The 22,998-nt window shown below is 38.7% G+C and overlaps 1 protein-coding gene across 2 annotated transcripts in view; it reads right to left on the reverse strand.

Moving 5' to 3' along the window:
- The window catches only part of PAK1 (p21 (RAC1) activated kinase 1), a 1,330,007-nt gene that overhangs the window by 145,640 nt on the left and 1,161,369 nt on the right, over positions 1 to 22,998 (reverse strand). The window lies entirely within an intron of this gene.

A 22,998-nucleotide genomic window follows, 5' to 3' on the forward strand; every position in this document is an offset into this window, starting at 1 on the left:
TTCCAAGAAGCAGTCTTCCAGCAGGTTGTCATTATTGGATCTGCTCAAGTAGGAGCAGCAAAAAAAAAATTAACAATGTCCTGACCTTGTACATGGACAATCACACAGTCTATCCGAAATGGAAGACACCCTTAACACTCCTTATGGATCAACTAGAAACAGTAGATGGCAAACAGCTCTCAACTGATCACTGGTTGGCTCACTGGGAGGTAAGGCTAGACCTGCTGGCAGGCCATACAATAGACATGGATGCCCGCAGGAAGAATCTGTATTTATGTGGCTTACCGGGGACTGAAGAGGGCAGGGACTGTATTGCCTTTGTCAAAAATTTACAAACATGGGTTAATATTCCTGTGGAACAAATAGCCATAAAAAGAACCCACTGGGCACTTTTTTCCTAAAATGTTGAGACCCAGCATGCCCTGTCCTACCCTAGTCAGCATGGTCACATATAGACTAAAGGTACAAATTCTCACCCATTTATGGTCTATGGGCAGAATTTGGCAAATTGACAAACAGAAGTTACTGCGTCCAGGACTGTACTCTTGAAATGCACAAAAATAGGTCTGCATTTTCATCAGGTTTGAAGCTCTGCCACTAAATTGTTGGTAATTTTAAATTATACCCACTTACATTTTTTTTTTTTTTGCCTAGAGGATCAGTCTCCTTTTTCTCACCAAATGAAGCTTTAGTTAGGCCAAGAAAACTGGTGGCTACAGCAGGCATGCAGCCTCAGCCAGGTAATTCACAAGCTACCAAAGGTGCTACCAACAGAGAATAATAAGAAACCTAACTCCTATTGCAAAAAAGAATAAATGAACATTGTGGGAGTGTGATCCATTGTGCTGTAGACACTCAAGACAACCAACTAAAGAGTGTGATGATGGACAAAGCTCCTAAACTAGGGGGTCAATTCTGGTGGATACATCTGCTTAGGCATCTCCTCTTATGACTCAGTAGAGTGATTGCACAGGGAATCACTTTTTGAGTGGGACACTGGCATGGTGATTATGACTCATGGACCGACTCTGCTTAACCAGTTGGCAAAGACCTAAATTTACATTAGCTGATTCCAAAAGAACCTTCTCAAAAATTACAACAGCCTTTTTTAATACAATAAGTGAACTAAGGACACACACTATTATTAGACACTTCAATAAACAACTAATGTCCCTGCTGACAAAGGAAGCAAAACGCAACTAATTCAGACACACAGGTTAATAAACTCAGCAACTGTTTACTTACTCCAGTCTCAATGGCTTGCTTCCTACTAATGTTTAGAATACATGTTTACTAACTACTTGCCATAAACTACATTATTTTATTCTCAAACTATATTTTCTTTTTTCTCAGTCACTTTTAGCATCTCTCTTTTTTTTTTCATCTGTTTCACACGGGTTACTTACTTAGTGACTCTCAATTATTGCTGTATTCTGTGAAGTAATACTTATTGGGAAACATGTCTTCTCAACGGCAGGGTCGGCAAATGCAAATAAATGAAACCATTTCACCAAAATCACTTTCAACAGTGGAGATTCCCTTTCTCTCCACTGTTGCGTGATGCTGGAGTTGGTATACATATAATACTGGGGTTTATGGGGGTACAAGCAGTTTGCCTTCTACAAAAAAAATTATTAAATGTTTGCTGTAGATGGTTTCAGTGAACTGCTTTAGTTTTTTTTTTTTGTGTGTGCGTTAGGTAAAACTGCCCTCGACATCAAAATGAAATCTAATCATCTTATGTATTTATTGCGTCCTTGCCATTGTCTCCAGGGTTGTGGCTGAAAGGAGAGAACAGCTCACTTACCCAGTTAACAAATGTAAAATAAGTCTTTGAATGGTACTGTTGAGATGATGGTTTACAGGCAACTAATAATAAAAATGTCATGCTAATAAACTTGGGTACAAAAGTTTCCCTACCAGACACATTACCTGGAACTTTTGATTATGTTGGTTTATGTTCACAGAGTATACAATCGGTCCACTAGACAATTATGAACCCAGGCAATGCAAATCACATTTGTTTCCCCCTATTTATATGGCTTGTGGACACAAACCAGGGGTGAGGTTTAAAGCTCTTAAGACATCAAGGCTTGTTTTAAATACACAGTTACTTTGTTATATGTGGAGTGGGAGCTTAGTCCATAGGTAGGGGATCCTTTGAGATAGATGTTTGCTTGCATATATATATATATATACACACACACACACACACACACACACACACAGACAGACACACACACACACACAGATGCCTAACAGAAGGTCAAAATTCATATGTGCAAGACCATATGAATGATTTTCCCAAAATTCGAACTTTGGAAAACAGCACAAATCTACCATCATTCTATGTTTTTATACGTACCAAATCCAAGATCACACTACAGTGGGGAAAAAGGGTAAATTCTCAGATCCTCAATGTACTGTAGTCTCCATTCAAAAGCTTTACGTTTTTCGGAAAATTGTCCATATGGTCTCGCATATGAATTGAGTCTAAAAACTCGAGCTTCTGAAAGGGACCCATAGACATGTACATAAGGCAATACAATTATCTTCATAATACAAATCCAAAAAAATCAATGCATCTAACTTCCAAAAATGCATATGTATAAATCCATTTCTATGCAAATCCATACCTGCTTTGTTAAAAAAAAAAAACGGGGGGGGGGATTTTGAATCTTTTCATATTGCTACTGTAAACTCTAACTGTACCTGTGATATGACTCAATAATTGTCAATGGATATATGTAACCATGTTTTGTAACGCAATTGTCAATGTATATTTTTACTTTGTAACTTTTCTCCTCGGGCCTCCACAGAAAACGAGCTTCTGCCCACACACACACACACACATATATATATATATATATATATATATATATATATATATATATATATATATATATATATATATACATACATATATACACACACAGCTTATATATTGCTTTAGGTCCTTACAGCAGGCATTTGTTGAATTTCTATTTCTTCAGAAGTGTAACAGTATAATCAGGACTGGATCTTTCACAGCCATGCACAAGTCAAGGATTTACAGGAGAAAAAAAATGTGGCATAGCTCTGATTTGCTCTGCGAAACATAAGTTCAAACCGGATTGTTTCTTTGTTAGAAGAGTTGTGGTCTTTCTAATTGGGTGAATTGTTTGAACAGGCACATGTCAAAGGAGGCTTTATATTCTTCTACAGGCCTTAATAGGGAGAGGGGCAACTCCTTCTTGGTCTTCGATGATATGCCTTTTAATTAGTCGGATCAGGTAGAAACATTTTCTAATAGCTGATACATAGCAGTCAAATGAAAGTCTGCTGTGAAGAAATCTGCATCTCCCTAACAGTATCACTTTTGAGGGGAGTACTATTTATGCGGTGTACATGCAGAGGTCTTTGCCTTTAAAAGGGTACACTCCACTACATTTTTAGTGGGTGGTACATGGTCATGGCACCTGATACTAGTGCAATTTAGATCCTCTTGCAAAATATGGGCATCAATGACAGCACTGAATTTGCTGTCACCTAAAGGTCTTGTCAGCCAGAGACCTTTCACATCAGCTTGGACATTAAGGAAGCATATGCCAAAGAGGAAGGCCCCAATGGGATGACTCTAGTGACATTTTTTAGAGGAAAGTAAGCACCAACCCCCAGTGTGCACATGCTTTCAAGCTAACCAATAGGTCATATAGAAGTTAATATTCAGGAGAGCAAATTTTTCAATAACAGCAGTGTAGGACCAGTGGGAAATGCTTAGCTAGAGCCAGGCAGGTAGTAAGTGTGCACTGATCAACTATTATATGCTAGTGCTTCTGTCACCTCAATCAGAGATGTCCACCAGATTCAGCAGTCAGAACCTACCCTTTGAAAAAATAATTAGGTTGAAGGACTGCAGGTACCAATATCGTTAGCTGAGACCCATTGTAACATGGTTCATAACTTTATAAATAACACTGGTAAGTGACTGGTTTATAGTTCCCAAGGTCAGTGGTAGGCCACTACAATGGTCACTTTCCATGATTTGACCATGTACCCGTTGGATAGTCTAGGATAGAACAGGTTTAACGGGGATCTAGTTTAATACTAAGAGACAACCAGTTGTAAGCCAACTGAAAGAAAACTCATTTGACTGAATCTCAAATGACTGACCAAAGCTGATGGAAAACTCATTTTGACTGAATCATAATTGATAGATAATTGTAGAAGGGCACAGACAGCACATGAGGGTGTCATTTTCCAATCAAGGATGTTATTAAGAAAGTGATTCCAGAAGAATATGTGTTGACTGGCTATGCCCACTATTGTACAGGACTTCCAATATATTTGTGTTTGTGTGCTGGCACTGATTCAATGTGTCTGTGCTGGCACTCAGCACACAATGTGTGCAGTGTGTTTTTTTTTTCTCTATGGTTGTGTAACCATGGAGTTGGTGTACATGTGTGTATACAAGTAAGGGGGTTGTGGAGGTACAAAAAACATTCTTTTTTCAATGTATTTGTTGTGTAGAAAGTTTTCTATCAACTGTGATTTAGTTACATGAGTTTTCAGTCAGTTGTGTTAACTAATTTCTTTTTCAGTCAAATGAGTTTTTCATCAAATGACATAACAGAAACAACCAAGTGTACTGTCAAGACTCAACATAGCTAGTATATTTGGTTTAGTACCTTTAGACAAATAATTATCAGGAAATGCAGAGTCCAGAGAGCAGAGGAGGAGAGACCGTTTGCTCCATGTGTGATCAGTTCTGTGCAATATTAGGTCCATGTGAGATCAGTTCTGTGTAATTCTGAGATTCTTAAATGGGAATATAGGTGAACTATAATGGGTAAGAGGTAATATTTCTGTAATAATGTGGTAGAAAGCTAATTTACTGATCCACTAAAACTATTACAGGGGACTTTTGCCTGACTTGGGTGCTGAACTGCAATGGCAAAAGCCTTTACTGTAGCATGAACAGAGTCATGCTTTGGAAGTTCTATCTTCTAAAGACACTGACCAAACAGTTAATTGTAGTATTGCATTATTTGTGATTATATGAACATGTTTACTTGTGAAAGATTCTAACAACATGAAAGTGTCTATTTTTTCTCAAATTATTTTGTTTAAATTTTGAAATATACAATCAAAACAACCAACCAACTGATTCGAAAATATACAAGGAAAAATTATACTAGTTAACTATCAGATTTTAAACGGACACATACTGTGTTAATCTTTTGGTGAACTTTTGTAGCACACACATTTGAGCAATTGTGTTTCAGGTAGGTCTGAGTTTAATGCTCAAGACATTAAATTTTCAGTCACTGTATTAATGACTGTTGACTCTTGGGATTTAGAACAATTTAAAAACAATTACCACAATGTGCAATGTGAAATAGCATGGTGACAGGCAATCTGCAGGGTAGGCCAGTTTAGAAAATACGTATGGTAGACACTCTTCCAGGGCATTAAATGCAAATTTATTTTATTTATTTATTTAACATTTGTTAACCGGGGAAGTCCGACTTGGAACGAGCCAATTTTCAGCGGAGGCCCAGGGAGAAATGCTCCAGACGCATGTCTTTGTAACATTGGAGGAAACTGGAGCACCCGGAGGAAAACCACACGAACGCAGGGAAGACATGCAGACTCTGCACAGAAGGCACCCCAGCTGAGAACCGAACCGGAGAACCTCTTGCTGTGAGGCGACAACGCTACCGCTGCACCATCAAATGACTGCATAAAGACGTAAAAATCAGCAATGTTACACTGATGAGACTAACTGCAAATGAGAAAACACAGCACAGTGACTCAGAGATGCATACAAGTTGTGCAATAGGGTCTTGATTAACACAGACCGAGATCAAGCTAAGATACTAGAAACAGCATTTGTTAGAGGCTGTTCTCACAGCTGCAGTCTGTGATGATGTTTTTTTATCACCCTCCGTGTCGCATTTGTGCTATTTTTCACTACATGACTATGTTAATGGTTGTAAATCCCTGCCTTAATTTGAAGTGCAAACCTTTCAGAGCTTATACAGTAATTTATTCCCTTGAGTGTGTGCACTTCACTGAATTTATGGGTTTGCCCTTATGTACAGTTGTCCAACAATGGATAACTGGAGCTGCTTACACTATCGTGCTTAAGGAGCAACATTACAGACAACATAGAATGATTTAAAAATTATGGACTTATAATAGGCAGTGGGCAGTTACTTTCTGCCACTTGTGAATGTTTGAAAATATGTTGTAATCTCTGATAATGTTAGTGCAACAACTGGAATTGTCATTTGATTTTGAGCACCCTATTGAAATGTCAGCACTTGGACATTGGAAAAGAAATATAAGAGAAAAGTGAATACTGAACATCTCTTTTTAACCCCTGAATTTACCAAACACAGAGACTATCATACCCTGGAGAAAAGGGAATACTCTTAGAAACAGTCTTCTCAGATTTAGTATATGTGAGTCCGTTTTTTGGCCAATCATTCTCCATATTACGGAACTCAAGTGGGTCCAGACATTTCAAACGGTTACTGATGCTGGTGGTGCACACCTTTAAAACGGTCTTACAAAATGCATTATATCATGAAACCGGTGTTTAATAGGGTGTACATTTGTTAAAATATGCTATATTTTCATGATTTCTTTCTTTTTAATTTCTCCAAAAGTTCTGGGTTACTAATCCTGTGTTGGGAATGGATCCCATTCCTATGTCAGGGAACAAATAGAGTTTATGAAATTGGTATTGCTTCAGTAGGATTGTAAATTCTTTTTTATTAATTCTATTACTCCTTTATTTATGCTCTCCAGTTATCTTTATTCCACACTGTTCTCATTTCTGCATGCAAATCCTGTCAGTTTATGACTTTGTGTCACTCAGTACATAAGACACTACAATCCCTGGGTTTAGCAATATCTATTATGAGAGCTACTTTTATCCTTTTTTTGGACTACTATATTTGGTTTGCTTGCATTCAGTTTAAATATTGGTACTAGATGATCCTATTTGATCGAAACGTCATCACTGTCAAAAATGCTTTCTGGTTTCATGTTTCCAGTGCTTATCAGATACATGTATAATATAGGGTTTCCAGAATCCCCCAATTTAACAATTTTGCCAGATTACTTTGCCTTTCAGTATACAGACTCCCAGCCATGAGTGCACTGCAACCAGGAACAGGATGTGCTACTGTTTCTAGTTCTGTTTTACAGAATCTGCATTTGTGTGTTTCTCACGTTTTTTCTATAGACATTGTAGATCAAATTTGTACATAAGCCCATTATCTTGGGGACCACCATTATTACCCTTTTATTTTTTTTTTTTAAACACCTTTATTGACTCATGTATTCTTTTGTACCATCATCAATGCAGCATTACATAAATTGCTCAATTCCTACCCTTTGTTAAACCTTACTCCTCCAAAACATTATTTGGCATGTATAGTTACAAAAATTTAATTTTTTTCTATGTAATTTGCTCCTATCCTTAAAGGTTCTAATTCCAGTCCTTTTATCTCTGTTACAATATTCAATACTTAAAATACAGTTGGTTTAGACTTTGACTTCCACTTTCTATTGTTTGTTTATTGGCAGTCACCAGAATTAAACTTAACAAGGCCTTACTATAGTTTTGGCAACTGAGATCCTGTATCACAGATAAAAAAAAAATCCTTAGTGGCATCCATTTGCTCACCCAATATGTCTGATCGAGTACTCTGTATGGAATGTTTAAAATCTGCCAACTCATTACACTCCCAAAAGATATGTTCCCAGTTACCTTTTTCCCCCCACCACAGCTCCAACATTTGACATCTAAATGAGGAAAAAAATATTTGGAGTCTGCTTGGGGTATAAAAATACATATGCAAAAACATCTAAGCAAAAATCTCCTAAAAACTTATTTTAAAGTGTCGCCATGAATACAGGTATTGGCTGGACTAATTAATGTGTGGGTATATAGTTTACCTCTTTAACCTTTGTTTTATCTTCATTAATTTTATATTCCATAAAGACTTGAAACTGTTTCATAATATTCCACAACACTGAGATGTCCTTTTTTGTTTTTATCAGGAACAAAATAATATCATCTGCAAATAAAGCCAACTTTTCTTGATTGTTATCCAATTATATCCTTGAATTTCTGTGTCCCTTATTTTCTTTGCCAATGACTCTACATATAAAGTAAATAAAGGAGGGAGAGGACACCCCTCACTGGTTCCTCTGTTCATGCACGACTAGTCAGAGAGGAACCGTCCCACTTTAATTTTTGCCTCCTAATTAACCTTATTATTGCATCATGGAATGCAAATGCTTGCACTGCCTTACTCCTAAACCTGCCCCCTTACTCTGTCACATTCTTTCTCTACATTAAGACGCGTCAACAACAGTGGCATTTTCATACATTCGGCTTCTCTCTGGATCATCACTGTTCTATTGATGTTGTCAAATGTTTGCCTCCCCTTCACAAAAACCACACTGATCCACATCTATCTTTTCACAACACCTTTGCCATTCTTTTAATTATTATAGACAAACACTTCATAATCTTGGTTTAAAACTGCAATGGGCCTATATCAAGCTGGGTCTGATGGGGCTCAGTTGCACCTCTTCCTGCTTTGTGAGATTCCCCTTATTCTGCAGTATTTTAACCTTCATCAGTACCACTAAACTCCTATTACTAAACAAGAATTACTTAGAGGGGCTGACAAAGGTTAAAGGATTATTACAAAATAAGGGGAATCTCACAGAAAAAGAGGTGCTGCTATTGCAGAGTTCTAAAGAAAAAATATGGGAGTACCTGGATAATATGCATGAGTTTAGAAAGACTGCTGTTTAACAGTTTTTTGATAAAACCTCCAGAGTACAAAAACATTTGGCACAATGTCTTAAGGCAACAGAAAATAGAAAGGCTTGTTGCCAAACATAGGGACCTATAACAAGAAAAATAACAAGAGATCCTGTAGAAGTATTAGAAATAGTTTGTATAAAGCAGAGAAATGGGAAGAAAAGAAAAGCACCTATGGAAATATTTATGAAGACTTAAATAAGCCAAGGTTAGAGGTAGATGAGACTCAAGAACTAACTGTTAAAGACAGGAGGATATGAGATAACAATGATGTATAATCAAATCTACAAAAGTCTCCAGGAACAGATGGCATTCTAGTGGAAATCTGGAAGTTAGGAAGGAAGAAAGTGCTAAAAATCTGGAAGGTTTTAAGAGCAATTTAAAAGGAGGAGGTGCTCCAATGTCCTGGAAGAAAGCTGCAGTGGCTGCAATGCATAAAGACAATAAAGACCCATCTGATCCAGCTTCATATAGACCTATCTCAATTCTAAACCATAATTATAAAGTGTTTATTGCTACAATGGCTAAAAGAATGACAAAGGTGATGCCAAACTTGATAGATATGGACCAATGTGGCTTTCTGGAGGGCAGACAAACATTTGACATTAACAGAACAATGCTCATCCACAGGGAAGCAAAATGCAAGAAAATATTGTTGCTATTGGTAGGTTTTGATACAGAGAAAGACTTCTACAGACTAACATGAGATTTTAAGAGAAGTGCAATGAAAGCATTTCTATTTCTAAGGATATATATGGGATTGCAGGCAAAACTCAAAGTGGGAGGCTTCCTTTCTGATGAGATGCGTCGAGCAGAGGAATCAGGCAAGGATATCCTCTTTCCCATTTGTTACTTGCATTATATTTAGAACCACTGGAAAAGAAAGTAAGGGACTCAGAAATTCAAATATATAACTGGTATGGTGTTTTTCAGGCTATAAAATTAATCAAGATAAACAAAGGCTATAGCTATAAATCATGTAACCACACATGAAATTGGCCCAGCAATACCCATATTTATGGGGACAAGATAAAATGAAATATTTAGGAGTATGAATTAAAAAGGATTTGGTTATGGCCATGCTGGAAAGACACCAAACAAAAAAATAACAAAATGGAGAAATTGGAAGCTCTTGCCTATGGACATGGATAAGAAGATACCAGCAGTAAAAATGGTTTTAGTCCCTTTAGTTTTACACACAGGTCAAGCATATTTTTATAAACCAAAGGAGAAATTGCAGAATGTAATTAATAAAGAGCTGAACAATTTTATTTGGGAGGGGGAAGAGGGCAAGAGTCAAGTGGGATAGGCTGATCCGTTCAACAGAAGGAATTTTAGGATTACCCATTTTTAAGGGATATTTTAGATCTACAAGTCAAGACTCTTGTACAAAACACAAGCAGAAGGCTAGAATTTAAAATGGAAAGGGATGATTATGAAGCAGGGGGTAATTTAATAAATAAGCAAAGAATAGGATTTTTGACAAACATCCTTAAGGAGACCAATCACACACTATTATATTCATAAAGTAGCAGAAAGTATACTAAGAAATAAGTCAATACGGGGATTGGAGAAAGGAGATTCTGCCAATAAGGATGACTGTAATTAGGGGTACAGAGAATAGACAAGGGGTGACTGGAATTTACTGGATGAAGCTAGAAAAGAAGCCAGGGTAAAATACTTAGAAAAGGAAAGGTAATGCAGTGGAAAGAGGACAAAAAAAACATTTGGATTGCAGGCTAATGATTGCCTTACCTATTAGGACTGATATCAGAATATAGACAGAAAGGGACAAGGGAATCTTAAATGAAAGGCCTGCACTGGTTGAGTTTTTAATTAAATCTAGAACAGAGATAATTAGTAGGGCATACAAAATATTGCAAGATAACTATGGGAATCAATCAGAAGAGGTTAGAAAAGATTGGGAAGAAAGATTAGATATACAATTCACACACACACACACACACACACACACACACACACACACACACACACACACACACACAATGCGAGGACATATGCATGGCTCTAATATGTAACAAAGTCTAAAAGATTTAGGATTTGAGCCTGGAAGTATTTGCACTGATACTTTTATTGTAAATGGCAAACGATGAAGGTCTGATAGGGAAGAAAGAGGTAACTGACAACATATGTTTTGGGAGTGTAATGAGTTGGCAGGCTTTAAAAATTCCCTACAGAGTACTCGGTCAGGAATGCTGGGTGAGAAAATCAGTAACTAAGGAAATTACTTTTTTTTTTTTTTTTTTGAGCTGGGATACAGGATCTGAATTGTCTAGACACAGTAAGCCTTGCTAAGTTTAATTCTGGTGGCTGCAAAAAAAAAAAAAAAAGCAATTACAAGAAAATGGAAATCAAAATCTAAACCAACTATATTTGAATTAGATTACTGTAGCACAGAAAAGAACAGGAAGTGGAGCCTTTAGAAAACGGTAGGTTAAATCACATAGAACAAATGGAAATTGTGGGAACAATACATGCAGAAAAATATTTTGGAGGAGGAATGAGGTTTAAGAGAAAGCAGAAACTGAACAATTTATATAATGTTGCTTCAATTATACTTCACAAATATTATGTCCTATAATGTTTGTAAATGTGAACTTGTTAATATGGTTTGATTCTCTTTATATAAATGTAAGTTTGCCTATAGCGCAAGTGATAATTCAATAAAGGTGTTTTATTTATTTAACATGTTAACTGGGAAAGTCCGACTTGGAATAAAGCCAATTTTCAGAGGAGGCCCAGGGAGAAACGTTCCAGACGCTTGTCTTTGAATATGTTTAAAAACATGTTTGGCTGTTCTAGCTCTCCTCTATATTTGGCACTATATTGGGTGGCGTCTAGCATTCTTTCCTTCTCTTAGAGTCCTTTTCTTTACATTCTCTCTTTTTTTGGCACTATCAGTTGCTACCTAATTCTTATTTACTGTTGGATTTGATTTCCATTCCAACTCCTCTCCAAAATGCTTCTGCTAAACTGAGTAAAGACGTGATCTCAGACTCCTCTTTATGCTTCTGAACTTGAACTATGTTTTGATCTGAAAAGGTCAACAAATATGTATGCAAGCCCAAAACTGCAGCTGTCTACATGTAGTCGATTTCAAGGAGGCTCATGCTTCCTTCAGACTGAGGGATACATAAAATCTTGGTTCATACTGGCTTTAACGCATCATTTGAGAAGCAGGAAGTATTTTTCTTATTTTCTCGTCCAACGTACTAAGACTCACTCCAGTTTTGAGACAGCACATCACACCAAAGCTGTACGTTAGAACAGGAAGACAAAAATGATTTACAGCTTGGATTTTATTCTTGGATGTCAAAGCAGTTTTCAACATTAATTTTAGTCTTCTAAAGTATTCCTTACCAAGCTTTGTTCTCATATGAAGTTCGTTTATAACACAGTCTTGTCCCAGGGTCAATATTCTCTTGGTGCTCCTTTTATAAGTGTTGCCTTTTCACATTTATTAAGTGTACATGCAATTCTTATTCCATCCGAGCAAGTTTTTATTTGTCTGTAGTTGGGCTTTCAGTTCCTCAACTGATGAGCTATATCATTTTAAATCATCCAGAAAGAGTAGATGAGATGTCTTTGAATAAGGCTGATTTCTGGAAGTTAAACTGTAACCACACCTAGTCTGATAAGTAAACAGCCTAATGGGTTAAGGACAAGACAAACCAGCACTGGTGACAAAGAATAACCCTTGACCACCGCCCTTTGAATTTTTATCCCTGGGATAACAATTTTCCCTTCATCATGGTTCAGTTGCAAAATGGTCTGTCATTGTTTCATAGTCACTGCAATGTAAGTTATCAAAGCAGGGTGCATCTTATACAGCTGTACAAATTCCAGAATCTGTGAATGTAGAACGCTGATAAAATGTTTTTTTATAATCTCCCCTTGCCATACTTCAATTCCTCCTCTTTTTACAGGTCTTTATTATGTCTTTAACGATAGATAAGCCTTTGTTCCATGTGACATTTTTAATAACATTTTTGTTCTATTGCCACGAATAGAGGACTATAAACTCAGTATGCATCATTTCCAGTATGTAATTTACATACTGCCAGAAGGCAATTTATTAGTTAATTCTTAGAAAGGCTTGCAGGCTCGATTAAGATGTGTTTTTCCTCCTGTTAACCATATGTGCATCTGTTCAGGTTGTGCACTTAAATGATTTACTCAGGGCTAAATGTTTGTGTAAAGATGTTACTACCTTTAGCCAGAAGTTAGATGCTGCTTTAGTATCTGGGCTTTTCCAGTTAGCAGCTTTTCTTAATTTTATCTCTGTTTATCTGACTGTTGCTTCCTCTCATTTCATATACTATCCATCTTCTTACCATTTCTTTTAAATGTTCGGGCCATTTGGCATCTTCAAAATGGTTCCTTTTTTGCTGGTGTTTCTACTCCTTGTGGTTTGCTTCTCAATTCTCTATAAAACCTTTTTGAATTATCAATGGATTGCTTATCTTGTATTGTTCCTTTGTATTTATCTGCATACCTGTTAGATTTTTCTGCTTGTTTAGATATTTTTAGTTTATTTCTAGAAATGGTGTATGATAAATCTTTACCTGTTTTAATATTGTGTGTTGCTTTTACCATCTTTGTAAGAATTTTTGATATGTTCTGTTTTCTGTAATCTTCCAACAGTGATGCATCTCGTCTTAGCGGCTTTATAATTTTCACTATTCAGTGCTTCCATGGTTGCATTCTACCTGTTCTCTTCCCTTACTTTGCTACCCTTATGTTTTTCTTTATTGGTTATCAGTTTAGTTGCAGTGTTACATCACATACATTTCTCTTAATAGTCCCAATTACTGTGTTCATATTTTTACCAGTCTTCTAACACTATGAGCCTTATTTACTTTTTGTAATCTATTTCTTTCATCTATCTTAATATTTTAGTCTGTCCATCTCTATTAAATTAATTAGGTGTTCCCTTACATCATGGTCTTCTTGACTGAGTGCAGGTTTGCTCTTTGTCTTCTGTTCCTTCCCGTTGTACAACTCTAACTGAACTTTCATGCAAGTCTCCTATAGATGATTCTAGAACATTGCCCTGTGTCACATCTTCAGAAGCATCCTGGTCTACCTTTAGCTCCTCCATCTGGAGGCTCATTGGCTCATCATGTTCTAACACTACTTCCATTGGAGTTTCCATACTAAATCCCTCACTTCTCAAATGGTCTTTTACCTTCAATGTCTATTTGTTTAAATTACGCCTTGCCAAGATCCTTATTTTTAATTACATTCTACCTTTGTGTTCTTATTTTAATTGCAAAATTTAACCTATCCAAATGCCTTTCTCTGTATTGCTCTTCAAACATGTTTGAAGATTCATTGTTTTATATTGATTGGGTTGGCTTTCCTCTCTGCATAAATACTGCACCATATCATATCTCTCATTTCTTTCACATTTGTTTCTATATCTTTCAATAACCTCTGTTTTGTGTTCTCATTTTATCTCACTTTATATCTCGCTTCCTTTTTCAGGCATTCACAGTTTCAACTAGTTAATGTTTGTTTTGATACTGTGCGTTAAGTATCTTAAATCATCATCCATGGCTTTTAACAGTTTTTCTTGCTCAAGTATTTTTCTTTCCCCTAATTTCTCTTACTCTTGCTAGAAATACCCTATCTGGATTTTCTTTTGTTTGTGTAACACTAACAATAATGTCTTACTTAAATTCAAGTCCACTTTATCATTTCTATGCCTCTTATCTGGCCTATCGGTTCTTCTGGGGAGTACTTCCTTCTACCACAAGGGCTACCACCTGAGCCTCAACTAGCCCTGTAGTTGGAATGTTTCCCATTCTGAGGATTCTACACTGTCTTTTTTGTTCCAGAAGTAGCAACAGTGTGTACACCAACAGTGAACACTTTTATCCTGGAACTGTGCACCAGCCTTTTTATTAAACCTTTCTTACTTGTATAGTAACTATGCATTCACCCTTCTATAGCTCTTAAAAAGGCTGGAGTACATGTATTTTAACCATAACATATGACATCTCCTTTGATTTTTGTTTAACCTTTCGTACCTGTACACTCTTCTACAGCACTTCAAAGAAGATGTGACTTGTTAGTGGTTAAATCACATGGTTGATGAAACTACCTATCTATATCAAACAAAGCTTCTCATTAGCACTCAAGAAAAATCTTGATGATTGGATGGGAGATATGAAATCCACCCCGGTGATCACTTCTGTGGCTCTGCTCGACAGTGGCACAGGAAAATAATTTTCTTGGGTGGTGAAAGCCAGGGTAGCTTTTGGATAGGCTTATATAGGCCTTAGGGCCAATAGCCTAATACCTACCTATGAACCTATGATGATGTCAACTCCAATGGGCACGCAGGGATAAAGTCCTATAACTTTCTGTGGCTCAGCTCAACAGTGGCACAGGAAAATAATTTTCTTGGGTGGTGAAAGCCAGGGTACCTTTTGGCTAGGCTTATATAGGCCCCTGGGCCAATAGCCTTATACCTACCTATGAACCTATGATGATGTCAACTCCGATGGGCACGCAGGGATCAAGTCCTATAACCTAGGTGATTAGAGCTGGACTAGTGGCTTGTATGACTAATGAAGATAACATGAGGAGGAAGGGCACAGCAATTCGCATAAGTCAGGAAGTCACAGAGTACACCTTCCAATGCCGCACTCCACTGGAGGCATGGCAGTGATACAAAGAAGGCCCAGGGTAGGGCCATCTGACCACCAAGCCACTCTACAGTGGTCCTCCCTGTGGATGCACAAGCATACACTTGTATGGAAGGGACATGGTGACTCCTTCTGTGACAAGTTGCACACATCCCACCCCATGTAAGCTTAGGCCTTAAAAAATGCACTTCATGGCCAGGGTGCCAGTAAGGGCACAAAATCTACTTCACGATTGAATGATGGCCATCATGGAATATTCTCACCCTACCTACAGGGAGCTAAACAACAGTGTTGGTAACGATGATCAACAGGACTGGGGCAGTATAAAAAGCATATTAAAAAAACATGGTTGGTGGTGATGCTGTGAAATGTGAATGATGAAGAGTTTGACCTAGTTTGGCAGTATACATGCTTGGGTTAAAGGTGGCGTTTACTTCAGTACAGTTTTACAAATTCTCTTGAAAGAAGAGACACTTAAGGGGCTATGAGAAACAATATAGGATCATGTTGTAGCTGATGACCTTGAAAGGGTAAAAGGTTATACCGGGTTATGCTTCTGGTAAGTCTGGGTGGCTGGAGGTGAAATGGACGGAATTTTTATTTATTTTTTTTAATATCAAAAAGCAACATTCCAGGATACAGAACTGCCTATTAACAAGCATCCTCACTCTTCAGCCAAATCTTAATGTACTATACATACTGTTTGTCTCAACTGTGTAGACTAATTGATGACTTTTTACATAATAAGGTTATAGGTCAGAAGGGTTTCCCCTGTACATCTGAGACAGATGCCTGCTGAGCCTCTGAGCAAGTGCCTGTGGATGGATTCATGGCAGCCTCAAAATCGGGCTCGGCCTGTGAACCAGAACCAGGAATCGTTCATATCTCCAGGCTCTCATCTGCCTCAGGAGAGACATCTGTGGTAGGATGCAGAGCAGAAGGCTAGGCCTCTGCTTTTTGGCCTTCTGCTTCATAGCCAACTTGGCCTCATGCCTCAGGGATCCCTCCACCATGCTTTTAGCTACCTACTTTAAGTGCTGATTTTTCCAAGTAACTGGCTAATGAGGAAAATCTACTCCTTAGAGTCTTGGACACAAAAACCTGAAAAATGGGACAAGATTTGTGGTTGTGGGTAGGCCCTAGGCAGAACAAACACTGGAGATGGCTATCTTTATGTGGAATTTGTCTTTCACACTGGCACTTGTCTTTTTTTGGATGAGATGAACCCTACCACAAAACAGTAGCAAAAGAAACAAGAATTCCCCAATGAGGCACTTGTCAGAAAATCACTGGAACACAGCTAATGACTCGGTGAGCAGACCAAAATTCAAGGTGGTGTTCAGACTGGCAGCAGAGAAATTCGGAGGTTGGTGCATGGGTATGCCACTTTTATGGCTGACATATGACAACAGCCTATGTGCGACATGCCACACACCCTACAGCAGTGAAAGGCTTTTGTATACTGGCTTACATCGGGTCGCCTATGGTGGAAAACTTCTTCATATAAAGAATACTGCAACAGATGAATAGCAGGACATGCAGCCATTCCCCTAGCAGAGGATGGCGTTGATGACAGCCAATACCAGTGGGTGGGTGAGTTGCCTGATGGCAAAAGACAATGCAGGTGGCAAAGGGCCTACTTGTCTACTGCAAACTCTTCCTGTAATACATTCTTAAACTAAGGCACCAACTTTCAATAAAACCTGAGCTGATCGTGTACATTCAGAGTATGAAGGTTACTTGTTTCCTGGTTTGTGCACTGGTAAAGAAAGCAGGAAGAACAAATTCATTTAGGGATGCTTGAGAAACCACTTTTGGGAAGAAATGAGGGTTTACACCTTGCTGGATGCCTAATCTTCATGAAGGACCAGCTATGGTTTCCCTACATAAGGCATGAAGTTCTAAGATTATATGGGCAGAGGTTGTAACAAATATCAAACAAGTGCTAAGTGGTCAACAGACATGCCTGTTAATCATGAAGTTCAAGCCCTCTAAAGGGGAGGTGATCTTCAAAATAGAAGACAAATGCAGCACTCCAATAAGGAACTGTTTTTGAGCAGTCGTTGCTGGGTTTGCAATATTATCCTCCACAAAGGGCAGAATGAACAGATAAAGGCAACCTTATCAAGGAATAACTTTGTCAAAGTCATACAGGTAACTGAGGGGAGAATCCCTTACAAACTGAGTTACCAGTGTGGCACATGGCAACAGTCCAAACCAAAGTGAGAACCATCTCCACTCAGAGGCACAAATCTGCCAAACCGGATTTTGCAGCAGTCTCAACAATGTTAAACAGCTCAGCATGAAAATGTTTAGTGAAATGACGGGATCACATCAGCAGTTAAGCCCTGTGGTGGTGATGTCTGTCACTGTAGCTTAGACAAATAGCTTTGGCCAGAACTAGAAAACTTTCTTGCATCATCAGGGACTTGAGTGCCTGAAAACATAGACTTCAGTAACATCAAAGTGTAAAAGGAAGGAGTTTTGATATTTGTTTCCTGGACTTTGTGATGAGATGTAGAATTAGAAAAGACGGCGAGTGTAAGGAGTAACCCATGGCACACACTGGCAAACGCATTCAATGCTTTCTTGTTTCTTATCAGCTTAGGAGGAGGAATGCATTGCTTTAAGTAGTAGAAAGGTCAGTTTCTAAAGTGACCCACTTCTGGAGGACTAGAACCAGGCATGGTTTTTGAATACACAGCTCCAGGAGATAAATGGAAAGGTAACTCAGACAGTTCACCAGCTTATTCACTTCCATGGGGATGTGACCTGCTTAAACTGTCTGAGGCACCACTTGCAGACAACAGCATCTCTACAAAAGGGAGACCCCCTGCCACTTTCTATAGATACCATCAGATAGAATGAATGTCTTAAGGGGAGATTCCAAAACGAGTTTTGTATTCAAAGCCATCAGGGCCAGAAAGCAGCTCATAGCTCCAAATGGGTTATGGGGAGCCTCATCTTACAGGAAGGGCTATAATCCCTTCTACTACACAGTTTCCGAAATGGGATCCCCAGTCTGCAAGCAAAGGATCTGTCACCAGTATTTGAGACAAGTTTGCCTATAGGAGAGGAAGGCCCACCAAAAGACTGGTGAGAATGGCACACCACTCTATGGGTCAGCAACAAGTGTCTCACACCAGCTCCATGAGTGCATGGTGGCTTGGCACCCGCTGACACCTCATCGCTCACAGCAGCATCTGCATCCTTAAGTATGCAAACGGCACTCTGAAGACTGTGGGTGCCATCAGGCTTAGAAGACATAGTTGCATTTTAACCTGGAGCTGGCATTTCTCTCACTAATTTTGTTATGGCCACAGCTGTTTGAGCCCTCTTCCCATGACAGCACCATGTCTAGAGAGTAAATCCTCTGTGATTATGTCAGAAAGAAATTCTCCTAAGTTATGGTCACCACCACAAACTGTAGCTATGGTGTACTCCACTGAAGGAACACTTTTTGAGAATCTTGGACAAAATTATCAAGACAATTATCCAAGGTACGGAGATGCATGGAGATCTTGCCACTGCAGAAAGGTGGCAGCTGAGACTCAATAAAAATAAATGCAAAGGTCTGCACTTGGGCAGCAACAACCTTAGTGTGAAGTACCAGCTGGGGGAGCAGAAACGAAAGCAACACAGCATAAAAAGGCTCTGTGGGTGTTAATTACACCTGGACTGGGCCACCAATAGTAGAGAGAAAGGCCAGCAGCGGAAGCAAACAGAAGTTAAGGGTGCATCTTCAGGACAAAAGATTCCAGAAGCAAAAAGATAAGACTTTCAAACTACAAGGCCCTGAGCAGATGACATTATGAGTAATGCATGCAGTTCTTGGGATCAAATAAGGAGGACAGACAGGCTACTAAAACAACTTCAGAAGAAAGTACGATTTGTGGAACAGAGAGGAAGAATTAATACCAAACATTAGACAAGCTCTTCATACTTGAAACCAAGGGAGACAAAGAGAACATTACAATGGTGCACAAAACCATATCAGGCAGTCCTAGACAGGAAGGGAAGTAAAGGCAATGGAAAGGGCACAAGCAGCAAACTGCGTGAAACAATCGCTCCCTGAACCTCAAAGTACTTTTCACACAGAGCTGTAAACCAAAGAAACAGATTACTGGAAAGAGTGACAGAGAAAGAATTCACATAGGTACTCAAGAGGGCATGGAACAGGTGAAAAAAAAAAAAAGAGACGAGAAGGTAAGAATAGAGGGGTTGTAGAATGTTAAATGCACTTAAAAAGGGAAGTCTAGATAGATGTATAAATTCCTCCTGTCATCAAGCAAATGTAATATAACTTTTGAGTGAGCATATGAAATGGAAAACTAGGCACCAGTTAAATTGGACAGCACGAGGCTCCGTCTTTCACCAAAGAACATTAGAATCAACCAGGACCACCCATCTAACTTTGTTGGAATTTTCAGTTGTTGAAGATGAAATTACTAAATGATTTGGGATACACAATTCTGAGTGTCCATAGTTTCTTTACTTCGGCCTGTTCACAAGGAAGTTAACTTATTCCCTCCAGTGCAGCTCTTTTGAGTGTGTACCTTTAACTCCCAGTGGGTGTGGCTTCAGCCTTTAAAAAATGAAGTTATCACCTTTCATTTCTAACAAATACTCATTGAACTGACAGAGATCAAATATCAATACAATTGTATTTGTCATCATGTATGCTTCAGGATAAAATCTTCTCATGCCTTGTATGTAGCACGGTTTTGGAATTATTAATGCAAATATGAACAAGCAATATTTGACGCCTAGAGGCGTCAGTAGGAGGTAACTGCAGATACACCTGGAGGCATCACTAGGATGTAATGAGATAAGGCAGCACAATGTTCTACAGCAGGTCAAGAAGTGCCTACAACTGGAGTGTATCTGGAAAGCTTTGCTAAAATGTTATCCAATGTAATCTGAAAATATGCATTATAGACTGCTCAATTCTGGAGGACCTGATAATGTTTGTGAGGAGGCATTGTGCACTGGAACAGTTAACCACCTCAGAATTACATGTCCCCAAACTGTCAGACTCTAATAACTGGCAAGAGACTTGTTATAAAGGGAAAGATGTTCACAAAACAAATAAAATATGTTCTAAAACAAGAGTTTACAGTACATGTGTTTGCATGTTTGTGGAATGGGGGTTACAAATGAGGGAATCTGATGTTATATACTGAATGAAGAAGAATATTTGCAAATAAACTGCTCAGCAGAAGTCCACTGACTGTGCTGTAAATAAAAAGCTGACAGACATGTTTATAACATGAATAGCCCAAACCCCAGGTTGTTTTCCTGCAACATCATACATCACAATGTACAAGATGCATGTGTTATTACAAAAGTTCAAAATGTTTACAGAGCACTTGTGGAAATTATCAGACTCCCATAGTATACTGGTCCCTTACAGCAGTGAGGTTATTAGCCAGTATCCATGTGATTAAACAAACCAAATACTTGCACAGCACTGCAGCAGTTAGCTTTGCTACTTCCCAGTGCTCAGTCTTCCAATTTTGTTGTTGGCTGTGTTGTCTTCTTGGTGAAGTCTTCATGTTTTCACCTGTGTCCACATAGGGTTTTGGCAGGTGCTTCAGTTTACTCTCACATCTCAAAGACAGCATGATCCTCCAAACCGTGTGCGTGTGCGCGCACACACACACATGTGTATATATCTTATGATGAAATGGCGCCCTGCCCAGGACTGGTTTCTCTGCTCTGTGCCCATTTAATGATAAAATGGGCTCCAGCTCCCCCCAGAACCTTGAAATGGATTAAGTAAAGAACAGCTGAATAAATAGAATATAAGCACATGGGCACAAGAAAATATCTTACTTTCCCCGCCACCCCCCCCCCAAACAAAAGCATATTAATGAGTATGGGGTGTTGAAACTGTGGTCGGCTCCACTGGTACATAAAGTAATAAAGCATTTTCTTTACTTTTAACAAGTGGCTTGAAGATTCCTAGCTAGGTGAAAAACAGGAGGTAATGAACAAATATGCAGCTTTGCCCACCTACAAAGCAAACCTCTTAAGCAGGATGCAAAACAGTCACAGGCATGGTCTAAAGTTACCTAGGGGAAAAAGACTTGGCCCAACAGATGCTTCAGTGGAAGGAACTTACACTTATAGAAGCTCAGAAGAATGAATAAGTAACTGTGGGCATCCCACTGGCTCACTGGTAGAATGTACGCCATACAGTTCTACAGTCAGGGCATTGATCCTGACCTCTACTGAAGTATGGAGTTTGCGCCTTCTCCCCATTTTACTACTATTTCACTTTTGGAACACTTCATTTAAAAAATAAACAACCTAATTCTGACTTTCTCTTTTGAAGGTAACACAAGCTGATGCCATTTCTTTTGCTATGTACATCAGTAATTATATACTGTTACTGTACTAAACTGCAGCTTGCTCAGAAAGTGGCTGAAGAGGGCTGAACAACCAGCCCCTTACCTGGTTAACAAATAATTTATAAAACAAACTCTATATCAGTGGATTGGTACAAATCTCAAACTTATCTAAAATTCAAAAAAAGTTCAACCAACCCTGGTAAGGCAGTAGCAAGAAAACTAACTAGCTGAGTTTGCAGTAAATAAAAATGACGTCTTGATTTATGTTGTGTTCAGTTCTCCAAGGCATCCATAAACCAGAGTTCATGTGCCAACAGGTTCATAGGTATATGCCAGGCTAAAGACCACCTTGGCTTTTATATCCCTAGCAACACAAACCAACCCAGTTGTGTCCATATGCATCATGTGTGTTTATTAGGAGGGAGCATGTTAGTTAGGAAGTTTCTATTGGCAATGTGTGGGGAGGATATAGTAAGTTTGGGGATATTTACAGTCTGCCTATGTCTATCACAGACATGGGGGGCCAGACCTGGGGTGCATTTCCAATTCGCCATCCACTGGCCAGGGTTATGCTTAAACAGGGTTAGGGATGCACTCTGCTTCACATGAATGGGGAGCCTGCCCAGAGCAAGGGGGGGGGGTCCCTTGAGACATTTTACCAACATGCCCCACTTATGTCACAAGCAAAATTTAAATCCTTGGATCTAGTGGTTCTGATGGTGCTCATTTTGTGAATGTGCAAAAGGTCCATCAGAGCTGGATCACAGAATATCTTATATGCCAGGCACATATTACATCTCAGTAAACTGAAGGAGAGAGAGTATAGAGATATGGCTTTAAGGCAATCCATATAGCAATCGGTCAGCCAGCAGATTTGCTATGTCACTTTGCTCAGTGAAGGTGACACCAATGACCAACAGTTTGGCACACTGCTGTGTGCCATCTTTGAGGTTACAGACATAGCTGTAAGGCAGCCTTGTGGCTGTCTTTAGCCTCTGATGCTATCTTGACATTGTAACTGGCCTTGTTGGACTTAATTAGTCCTCTTAGTTTCCTGTTTGGTTTAACTATAAAGCTCTTATTATGGAAGGGACTCTTCCTGGCTTTAACCAAGACTTTTTTCCTTTTGTTATATACCCTG

The sequence above is a fragment of the Protopterus annectens genome, chromosome 5.part1 (genome assembly GCF_019279795.1).
Source record: "Protopterus annectens isolate FY-2018-M chromosome 5.part1, PAN1.0, whole genome shotgun sequence".
NCBI classification, from domain to species: domain Eukaryota; kingdom Metazoa; phylum Chordata; order Ceratodontiformes; family Protopteridae; genus Protopterus; species Protopterus annectens.